The 11,016-nt window shown below is 40.2% G+C and overlaps 1 protein-coding gene across 2 annotated transcripts in view; it reads right to left on the reverse strand.

The window, feature by feature from the left end:
* The window catches only part of CLCN4 (chloride voltage-gated channel 4), a 58,138-nt gene extending 53,052 nt beyond the window's left edge, over nucleotides 1-5,086 (reverse strand). For both annotated transcript variants that reach the window (XM_065580687.1, XM_005309314.5), the window contains exon 1: nucleotides 4,969-5,086. The gene's annotated coding sequence lies outside the window, so the exon portion shown is untranslated. The remainder of the gene's footprint in view (nucleotides 1-4,968) is intronic.
* Between the last annotated feature and the right edge of the window lie 5,930 nt (nucleotides 5,087-11,016).

The raw sequence follows: 11,016 nt of genomic DNA on the forward strand, positions 1-11,016 counted from the left end.
CGGGCTGCCCGAGCGCTACCAGCTTTGGGCAGCCCCCGTGCCTCCAGACCCTGCGCCACTGGAGCCCGGGAGGGGAAGTGCCCGGCTGGGGGCGCAGGGTCTGGAGGCACGGTAGCGCTCGGGCAGCCCGGCTCTTAAACAGAGCCAAAGAGTCGGGGAGGAGCAGAGCCGCCATTTTCCCGGACATGTTCGGCTTTTTGGCAATTCCCCCCGGACGGGGGTTTGACTGCCAAAAAGCCGGACATGTCCGGGAAAAAGAGGACGTATGGTAACCCTACCATTAAGCTTTTATCCAAACGAGCAGTGGGTTGCATTCCACATTCTTACAGGAGTCACTTGCAAGACAATTGCCTGGAATCCATGCAGTACACAGTAATTAAAATGGGGTTTGAAGAGGAACGGGATCCGTTTGACTCTCTTTATGGAAATAGATTTTAATGTGATCCATCAACAGAACTGGTGTGATGAAGCCCAAGGATATTACTGCTGAGAGGTAGAATGACCCCAGGACATGGGTAATTACACATTTGCAAGCAAACAAGGATTTCAAGAATGATCATACTTAAGCCCTTCAAAATAAAGAGTACAAGTGAACTTAGGCAGCAAATACTTTTATGAAAGAGAGGGGACTAATGGATCCAGCCACAAAGAACGTATTTCAAACTTAGCAGAGACATGTGTCCTGGTGTAGCCCAAGGTCCAGTGTGCTTCAGCAGCAGCAGCCATGGGAAAGACAAGTTGTGGACTACAAACGTTGGCATGTTGGGAGAGATTCCTGGCAGGAAGTCCCCTCTGCCCTCCTAGCATGACGTTTCAGCACTGACTGAAGCTGGGAGCATGTAGGAGGCAAGCAGAGAGGAGGTTGCTGGATTGGAATGCTCTTCTGTGTTTCTTTACAGAATAAAGCTTTCCTGGTAGTTTGTCTGAGTGGGCCTGGTCTGAGGTGAACACACAGACACACAACACAGTACACACAGGGGAGCCTCAGGCCCAGTTTCCTAAAGTGGTGTTAAAAAAAGGCACAAGGCCTTTTACTCTACCTTGAGCAACCTCCTAGTGGGCCAGTGAACAGGAGGGCGACTACATTGGTCAAGAGACATGTCTCTAGGCAACATACTGGTCTTCATATTAATGTTAAATAAAACAATTGCATTTCTGTGACTTTTTAAAAAGTACATTTTTTTTTTACACACACACCCCCCACATGGCTGTGAAGAAAAGCTTCAGCACGTGGCCCCTGAAGGCTTGAAAACCCAGAGGCACCCCCACAGCATTTTAAAAGCTTGTGATTTTCAAACAAATTCATGACTGTTGAATGCTTGGGGATAGCAACAGTAGATCAGGGCTGCAAAACATGGGCCACTGGCTACATCTGGCCCCAAGGACCCTTCTCTCTAGTTGGCAGCTCACACTGCACTTCTAAGGTCCCCAGCTTGCAGCTGCTTGCTTTGCAGCTCAAGTGGCAGGAGAGAGTGGGGCGGGAGTGGGTGGAACGGAGGAGGAAGCTCATGCCTGATTGGGCACAGGCAGCTGATCTGCTGTCCCCTGCTGTTCAGCAGTGGCTCTTTGAGCAGCTGCCACTACTGCCACAATGTTCCCCAGCCAGAGCTCACAGGAAGAGGTTGTTTTCCAGCCTCCCCCTCAGGCCCTCTCCCACAGGGCTGTGCCTGATCTCTCCTTAAATTCTTGCTGCTGCTGCTTCTCCCTCCCCAAGGGAGGAGTAGGGGAAATTCCCCAAGCCTGGTCTACACTGGGGGAAGGGGGGAATCGATCTAAGTTATGCAACTTCAGCTACATGGATAACGTAGCTGAAGTCGACGTACTTAGATCTACTTACCGTGGTGTCTTCACTACGGTGAGTCGACTGCTCCCGCTCTCCCATCAACTCTGCCTGCGCCTCTTACCGAGCTGGTGTACAAGAGTCGACGGGAGAGCGCTCGGGGATCGATATATTGCGTCTATACTGCCCGCTGATCCAGCCAGTAGTGAAGACATACCCCAAGTGTTGGGAAAAGAGAAAAAATTCACTACTAGGTGCGGGCCAGGGGTTGCCTTATCAATGGACAGAGGAAAGGAGGTTTCATAAATGCATTTGCTTTTTTAAAATGTCCTTTAAATGCAGCATTTACCATCACTGCAGTCGGACAGCAAAGTTAGCCTCCCGCTTGAAAACTTTTTACCGCCGGCCCCAGAGCTCTGATTGAAACGGCTCTTCAGCCCTCAGCACACAAGGTGACAGCCCTGCACTACGTAGGCCACTACTAGACTGTTCTGTTCTTTCAGCTCTTGTGAGTCTAACAGAAACAGAGACAGTGAATGAAGAGGGTGTGCAGCCAATCCTTTCTACACAACCACGAGGAGACAACGTGGGCCAGTGGCATGGCACTAGAGTGGGAGTCAGGGGCCTGGCTTCTATTGCTGAATCTCTCACTGACTTGCTGTATGACCTCAGGCAAGTCACTTCACCTCCTTTTTGGGTTCAGACTCATGATTTTTGAACGCTTAGGGATGACAACGCTGAGCACTAGATCAGAGCTGGAAACATATGGGTCACTGGTCACACCCAGCCTCTGGGAGCTTACACTCCAGGTTTCTCTCCTTGCATGTGTTTCTTATTTGCAACTAGGGGGAACTTCCTTTGTGAAGCACTTTGAGGTCAAGGGGTGAGAACTGCTATATAAGAGCTGAGCATCATGATATGGATTTTTTGCCAAGATCTGGAAGTTTTGCATTAGCCATGAGTCATTTCCTGGTCTGCATTCCAGAAACATAGGTGCTGGAACTAGGAAGACGGGGGGTGCTGCCGCACCCCCTGGCTTGAAGTGGTTTCCATCATATACAGGGTTGACAGTTTGGTTCAATAGCTCTCGGCACCTCCACTATACAAATCGTTCCAGCGCCCCGTCCCGAAATACCTAATTTGAAAATCATCATTTTTAAAAATTTTTAACATCAAAAGTAATTGGTATCTGAATCTATGGAATGATTAATTTCACTGAACAGCAATACACTGGTGGGTGCCCTACACAATAGCCAAACAATACAGCAGAAGGAGAATCTAAGTGACTGGAAAGTGGAGTTTAAGGGCAATATTCTGCTTGTATTCACACAAAACATCTGCATGGGTCATAGGGATAAAATTTACTTAGCCTGGTATCTTGTCATTTTGCTGGATAGAAATGCCTGACTCATATCAGCCTTGACAGCTTTTGTTCCCACCAGATTTTGTTAATGAATTCAAGTGTTACCACTGGAAAAATAAATTAAAGTTCGCCTTTAAAAGATCAGGGCTGAAGTCCTCGTGCATTTTTCACACAGGCAAAAAGCCATGCTAGTGGGAGCCAAGCACTATGGTCTATATTAAACAGGAACATATTAGCACAGTTTAAGTGCGAGAGAGAATTCACACAACTCTCTTGTTGAGATTTCAAGGAGGTTTGAACAGATAAATCCAGTATTGGAAGCACCAGAATGCCCTTAGTGCAAGCTCGTTAATATGGCCATTGGAAATGTGTTCACATTGCTTTTAGTGCCTAGGTGTGGAAAAATGAAAGATCTCTGGAGATGCTTTTCTCTACAAGATTTGATTTTGTCTAAAATGTTTTTTTCAAAAAGGCTTATAGAGCTGAAGTCTCTTTAAGACACATTTTACCACATAGCCTTTAATGCTTTCTGGTGCTATATTAGATTTTAACCATTAGTGATAGTGGTATGCACCCATTCAAGTTCTTCCTTCACTAGGACATACAATACATTTAAAAACATGACACAATCAGATTTCCCTCACAGGGATGGACAGAGGCACACACACACACCACGACATCTCTTTTCTTGCATTTTCAATAGTGGGAAAATATGTATGAAGAAAGGGAATTTCAAGAATCAAAAAACTTCCTGTATAATCTGACTAATAATTAATTTGACCATTTCCCTGCTCCTGCCGCTGCTGCTGAGTCATCATCCATTCTCTGGCAAAGACAGACAATTATTCATCAAGGTTCTTACAAATGACTGAAAGCAGGATAAATTCTCTTCTTTGACTGTCATGCTCATAAGTGATTTTGATGTCTTGCCTTCTAAAACTCCCGGCATTTGCCATTATTTTTAGTTTGCTAGCAACAAAATACATTTTTAAAATGAACTAGAAAACAACAGAGTAGCAAACATTCCCCCCACCCCGAATGATTTATCTTCATGTATTTTCATTGTGTGCAATTACAGCAGAAGGGAAAAAACCTCTGGAATTTGAAGTTTTGCTCGATTACCACTTTAATTATGACTTGAATAAATTCAGGTTATATGACTAGGACTTTGGGTTAAATAGCAAGAGGCTGCTAGCCTTCTCATGTCCCCCTTCCCCCCATCTCTGATGAATAATTTTCATTGCTTATATCGGATGACAAAATCCTTGCAAACAAAAACCATCTGACATCATGCAAATCAATTATGCAAGAAACCTACTGGACTAGGTCCTTAAAAATACTGTCAGCAAACAAGTAAAAATCCTCCCCATTAAGATCTGTTAACCTCAGTCCAGTTTTCATTTTTTTAAAAGACTAGAGACATTTCATCTCTATACTAATTTGCTTTCTGTGTGGGGAAAAAAACAGGGAACATAACCAAGACAGTATTGCTATGCCTCTCTGTACTGATCTAGGCTGATGGCTGCTAATGTAAATACATAATTTGGCACTTATAAGAAGGGCCCATATTAGGATACAGGGCCCATTTCAGGACAATGGGCCTTCTTCAGCTTTAAAGCTCCATCTGGCAGCATTGCTGCTAGAGCTGTCAGCCGGAAGAGCTGTAAAGTGCAAGGAAGCAGCCCCTGTACCTGCAAATCCTCTGCTTGCACAGAAACTGCTCTGCTCTATTTTCTAGTGTAAGATCTGCCTAACAGAGGTTGAACTCTAGGATGACCACACAGAAAGAGACTGGCAAATTAGCTTTTGGATAATTGTCTCTTACCTGCAAAGCAACATCATTTAGCCCAGTCCCACAGATTTTGATAGCATCCTTTCGTTACTGGTATGGCTGCAAAAGCAATGATGTCATGGGGAGGAAGCAGTTACAGTCACGTGATTGCATCCTCCCTCTGTAGGGTATCAGCTGGGGGAGAGAGAGAGAGAGAGAGACAGTTTGTAATCCTGCAGGAATCAGTCGAGGCAGTGAAAGCTCGATCACCCTTTTCTACACATATCATGTTGTGACTTACAAAGCTCTATTAATCAAAATGGATGACTAGCTATTTCATACCCAGGTTGCTTTTCTAAAAAGAGATTATGATTTTGTCACAGCAATAATAAATCATTGTTAATGAAGAAAAGCTAAGTAACTATGAACTCATGTGTCCATACGTTATGAGCAATATTGCTGTTTATTTTATAGCAATGCCCCAAGGCCTCGTTACATATTTCATAAATATAAAAAGTTACTAATCACAGTAGTTTGAAAATGGCACAAACCACAATTTTATAATTTCTCGCAATCCTCTGACAGCTTCTCACCTTACTCCTTTCCAAGTCTATCCAAAAATGCAGCTGCAAAAAACATTTTTCTCCCACCATATCACACCCTCGTTGAACCCTTTAACTGACTCCCTTTATCTTCCTCATGTTCAAGCTTCCTGTCCTTACCTCCAAAGTTCAATACTTCCCTCCATCTATGTTCTGAGCTCTTCTTATTCTCCCATTTTGCTTGTCCATGCCTAACCACTTATTTGTGTATCCTTTGCCTACTCATCTTTCTCCCCTCTCTCTTCCATGCTGCCCCTTGTGCTTGAAATTGTTCTTTTCCTATGTGCCACATGTTTACCCTCTTATTTGTCAAATTCCTGTTTAAGTTTTTTCCATGGAATCTTTTACTAACAATTCACTTAAAATACATTAAATAGCTTAAAAAAAAACCCAAAACAAAAAAAACCCCAAACCCGCAATCTTCATTGCTCTGACTTTCAAATCATTGGTCATCCAGCAGATCACATTTGGAACCATTCTCTAAGGACAAGTTTGGACTGAGTTTTACTCTAATTACAGGACCATTCTGAACACACAGGGAGTTCTCTTGTTTTAAATAAATGTTTTTATAAGAATCATGTACGCCTCTAGATTTACCTTTCACAGTACATAGTTCACAATGAAATTTTACAGAATATACTACATATACATAATTGTGTAAAAGCATGTTACCAATTTTCTTTTATGTTTTATTATAGCATTACACTGACATTATTCATCCTCCCTTATTTGAATATACATTTGGTTTAGCCTTAATGATCTTCAATGAAGACCTTTTCAATACCAAATAAGAGAGTAAACACAGCAACGTTTAGGGTGTTGTCTTAAGTACTGCACTTTTATTACAATATTCTCTTTGCATCCCCCACAAGTCTCTCGCTCACTTGGAATATGCATTTTGAACTGGCCCTCAATTCCACTAGTCTCTTCATGGTCAAAGCCTTCCTCAAAATCCACTTCTGTTGTGATACAGTACCTATAAAAAATTAGCTACCTAACAATAGGTAGGGTAAAATAGTATGTTTGCACTCAGGGAATCATTAGTAGTCTATGGATGGGGCACACAGAGGAATTCCAACCAGACCCTTTTGGGTTAACAAAGCAGTTCTGCAGCAGTTCTCTTTGCATTTATGTAGAACATTTGGGGCAGGCCAAACAAATAGCCAACAGGTCCATAACTATGTATACCCAACTGGGCCAAATCCTTAGGTAGGGACTGCATAGCAGGTGTTACTGTAAACAGGAAACTGGATTAGTGACTTCAGAATGGCTACACAGCTGCTCCAAATCTGGGCTCTAGGTTGAAGGAAGTGCCTGTCTCCCTGGTTTCCCAGGCAGATCCTCTGACCAAATCCCATTTACATGGACTTTGCGTAAGAGATTAGATCTTGGCACTTAGTCTGCTATGTATGGGTTTTCTCAAACATTTTCTTTGCGTGGACCACATCTTAAGAGAGAGACTGGCTTACGATCCACCTCCCTGCACATTCATGATCAGGCAGATCACCATTCCCCCATCCTCATTCATAATCATGTAAGAGCCCTGTGCCAGTTACTACAATTGTGTGCATGGAAAAGTAGCAGTAGGAAAGTATTTAGGATCGGACTTTCAAAAGTGCTCAATACTGTCCTAACTCTGCTCTACCTGGAATCAGGAGTAAAACTCCAATTGATTTCAATGGAAGCAGCTAAGCTGTCCCATCTCTTGAAAATCCTACCCTTAAGGTACCTGGAGTTTCGTTTAATGGAGTTTAGCAGTTCAAAATAAGGAGAGCAAGTACTATGTGACCCATCAGTTCTTTATAGGCCACATCTGAGGAACCTCCTATTACATACAACATAATCCTAGCACCATAACTCTGGCCGTAAGCAAGGGAGAGAATGGCTCGACTCAAATGAGCATATACCAAAGGGCTCTCTTTTTGTGTAGAGAAGCTTCCAGCAACTACATTATGAAATGGACCAAACAATCTGCTCAATTTATATTCTCATATTGAATGGGGGAAAAGCAGTAGTACTGTATACATGATGGTTTTTCTTTGAGGAAATAGTTTTGTTTTCCATATTACAAAAGTTCTTGAGTATTTTAAACATTCTCCCCGTAAATGGAACCTTTTAAAATCTCTCAGGTCTTCTAATTGTGGAGTTTCTTTACAGTTAAAAAGTACACTGGGTTTGTAATGAACATAGTCTTCCTCCCTGGGATAAAATCTGATATTTTATTATGCTCAACAGGACCTATAGTTAACAACATACATAATCATCTAAGCCTTAGAAGAATCTTGTCATCTTTATGTAACACTTACCTTGAACTATCATCTTGCAATATATTTACCATTGTTTGAGTAAAAGAAATACATAAAACTTTGTTCTCATACCATGTTGCAATTCCAACATATCTCCTTTAACTTTGTTGTTGATCTTGATGGCAACAACTTTGTTGTTGATCTTGATGGCAGCAAAACTTCCAAAGTCTATTTCCAGTAGACAGGTTAAAAATAGTCTAGCTCTATTATACCCATAATGCCTTGTAAACAGTGAATTGAGAACAGCATACGTTCAGTGCTATAAATCCCCTCTCTACTTATGCTGCCCAGGGTTACACAAATACAATCAGGTCACCACCATTCTGCAGCATAGTGATCCACTATCTTCCACGTGTTTTGTATATTCATTTTCAAATTGAATGTATAGTCTTCAGAAAAAAATGTCCTAGTGTGGCTTAGTAATAGGTCAATCGAGCTAGGAATGAAACTCAAAAATTAACTTATACTGTATATCTTACTTCTTCTTTGAAGTGATTTCCATCTAGGAACTATGATGCTCAATAAGTTGTTAAAGAAGAAGTAAAAGTAGTAGTAGTATGATGCTGTCTGCAGAGCACAAATTAAACCTTAGTAAGGAAATCTTGAACAGCCTTTTCTCTGCAGAGAAATTGCTCATAATAATACAAAAGTAGCAAATATGCCCAGAAAAGGTCTTAACCATGAGCCTCTGATGCAGATGTAAACTTATTTTCAAGAGGCGGTTTTAGTGCTAAGGCTTTGGGACATTATTCCCCACACACTGCACTCTGGATCCATTTCAAGCCTTCAGGGTAACCTTTCTGGACTGATTGATTTCACAAGCTCCCTAACTTTTACTATTAGATGAAAGTTTATTATAGTGATGTCATCTAAATAACAATGCTATACAGCCCACGAAATTGCTTTGTAAAGGTATTATTATAATGACCTATATGTAATTATTTCAAAAACATCTTATATTGTGGTACATAAGAAAGCTCTATTTGTATTTATAGTAAATTATTTTATTCTGTAGAAGAAATACTTTCCAAATAATACAAATGACACAATCGTACAAAACTGTGACAAAAACAAGAGAGATGAATACTGAATATTATAACTCATTACCACATCAAAAAGAGTACTCATTACAGCAGTCAATCTTGGACTCACAAAACATTCTGGTGATACTGTACAATAGGCACCATTAAAAAAAAAAAAAAACAGGAACATTTGCCATTAGATACTGCACTGTTATTTCCTAGTCTAGGTATTTGACAACCTGTGACATCTCAGATATCACAGTGCGTACCTGTTGGTAAATACTGCCTTTTTAATGGCAATCACTGTCAAAGAGACAGATCTATTCCCTCTCACTCACTGGGACATTCAGGTAATGAGCACTGAAAGAGTTGGTGTTCTCAGACTTTCATCCCAACACAGACAAGTCTTTCAATTGATTTTTAGTTATTTATTTTAAATAAGTATTTATTTTTGTTGGCTTATATTCTGTTCATTTTCTGAATCTTTCTTATGCAGGCTTGAGGCCCTTATCTACAGCTACCAATACCACTGCCAAGAAAAGAGGCTTGAAGGCAGTTAGTATGATAAGGCCAAATATTCTTTTTTCATGCCAGATTGGATGAATAGAAAGCTTACAAACACTATGTCAGGTAAAAAGGAATATAATTTAAAAACACAAATGTCTTTGTTACTAATAACGTTCGGGTTTTTAATATAATATACTTTTGCTATTTATATTCGGCTTACTTTCTTCCACAGCTTGGACAATGAAAATAGACCCAGCCAGTTTAACTTTCAGGTTCTCATGCTCTTTCATAATGCTACAGTATATGAGTCCTAACACTGCAGGGAATGTTTACTTGTTTATAAAAATAAATGAAAACAATCTACTTGTCAGAGATTTTGCAATTTTATTGGCTTTTTACAAAACCTAAATTTGGGGCCAAATCTGTCCTGACGATGTCCCTTTAACCAAGAGAGACCTTGATTTTCACAATGGATGTTCCAACAATTAGATTAAATAAGTCTTGTGTGGGGTGCCCTTCTCTTTAGGTAATGCACATTCGAAAATATTATCAACTATCTATAGTAGCTTAGTAAGAAGCATTTTTACATACTTGCAAGGTGCAAGGACACAAAACTGGCATTATCGGGAATTTAGGGTGACAGTCCTATGTTAAAGCAAATGGTAACAAATAAAATCACTCCTGGCCAAGTTGTAGTTGGCCCAGCTGCCAACCAAGTGAGCTATTTCTTCCAGAGATACAAGTCCTGTTTCTGAAAAGCAACTCTATTCAGGAAAGCACAGACATGTGCCTAACTCAAAGCACATGCTTAAAAAGATCTGCATGTATTTAACCTCCCTTCTGAATAGGGATGCTTTCCAGGAACTAGGACTTAAGTACTTTCCTGAATGGGGCCACAATCTTTAAAACTACTCAGATGCTATATTCTTTTACTGGTTTTATTAATATGGCAAGTTTGCCCCCGCCCCATTTCCATCTTTATTAAATCATAGCAAAACAAAGACATGCCACCCCTTTCCTTCCCCCCGTTTAAATTGAGAATCTAGTTAAAAATATAAAGATACATTAAACACAACTGAAATGAGAACAGTCTATTAGTGCACAGTAAGAACATGCAAATGAGTTCTGCAACATTGAATGGCATTTTTAATCAATATTAAAAACATTGCAGGTGATAATATTTTGCTATAACACAGACAGTGCTAAAGAATACAATTTACATTATAAGATACAGATAGTAAAGCTGATAAAAGTGACAAATTTAGAACATAGTATTTTCATTTCAGGTATCAGAAACAAAACCAGCTCAATGGTTCCATTCTACTGTATGACAAATACTGAAGAACAAAATTTCAGTCTTAAAATACATCTTAAAGTAGGTATTTTCCTTCAAGGAAAAATGTGCTATAAATAAATTACAATACAGTGAATTTGCCTGAACTCACTTTGTTTCTGTCTTCCAGCCTTTAAATCAAATAAAACAGCATAAAAACTGTACACACTCTTAACAGGATAGCTGATCTTTTATAAAATAAGTTGTCTTCAGAGATGTCAATTTCACAACAAGGAAAAACCAAGCCTTGTTGCAGTCACTATTATAAAATATATATATGTGTATGTATATATATATATATATATATTTATATTTATATATTTATTTATATA

Source organism: Chrysemys picta, chromosome 1, assembly GCF_011386835.1.
Source record: "Chrysemys picta bellii isolate R12L10 chromosome 1, ASM1138683v2, whole genome shotgun sequence".
In the NCBI taxonomy this organism is placed as follows: Eukaryota; Metazoa; Chordata; order Testudines; family Emydidae; genus Chrysemys; species Chrysemys picta.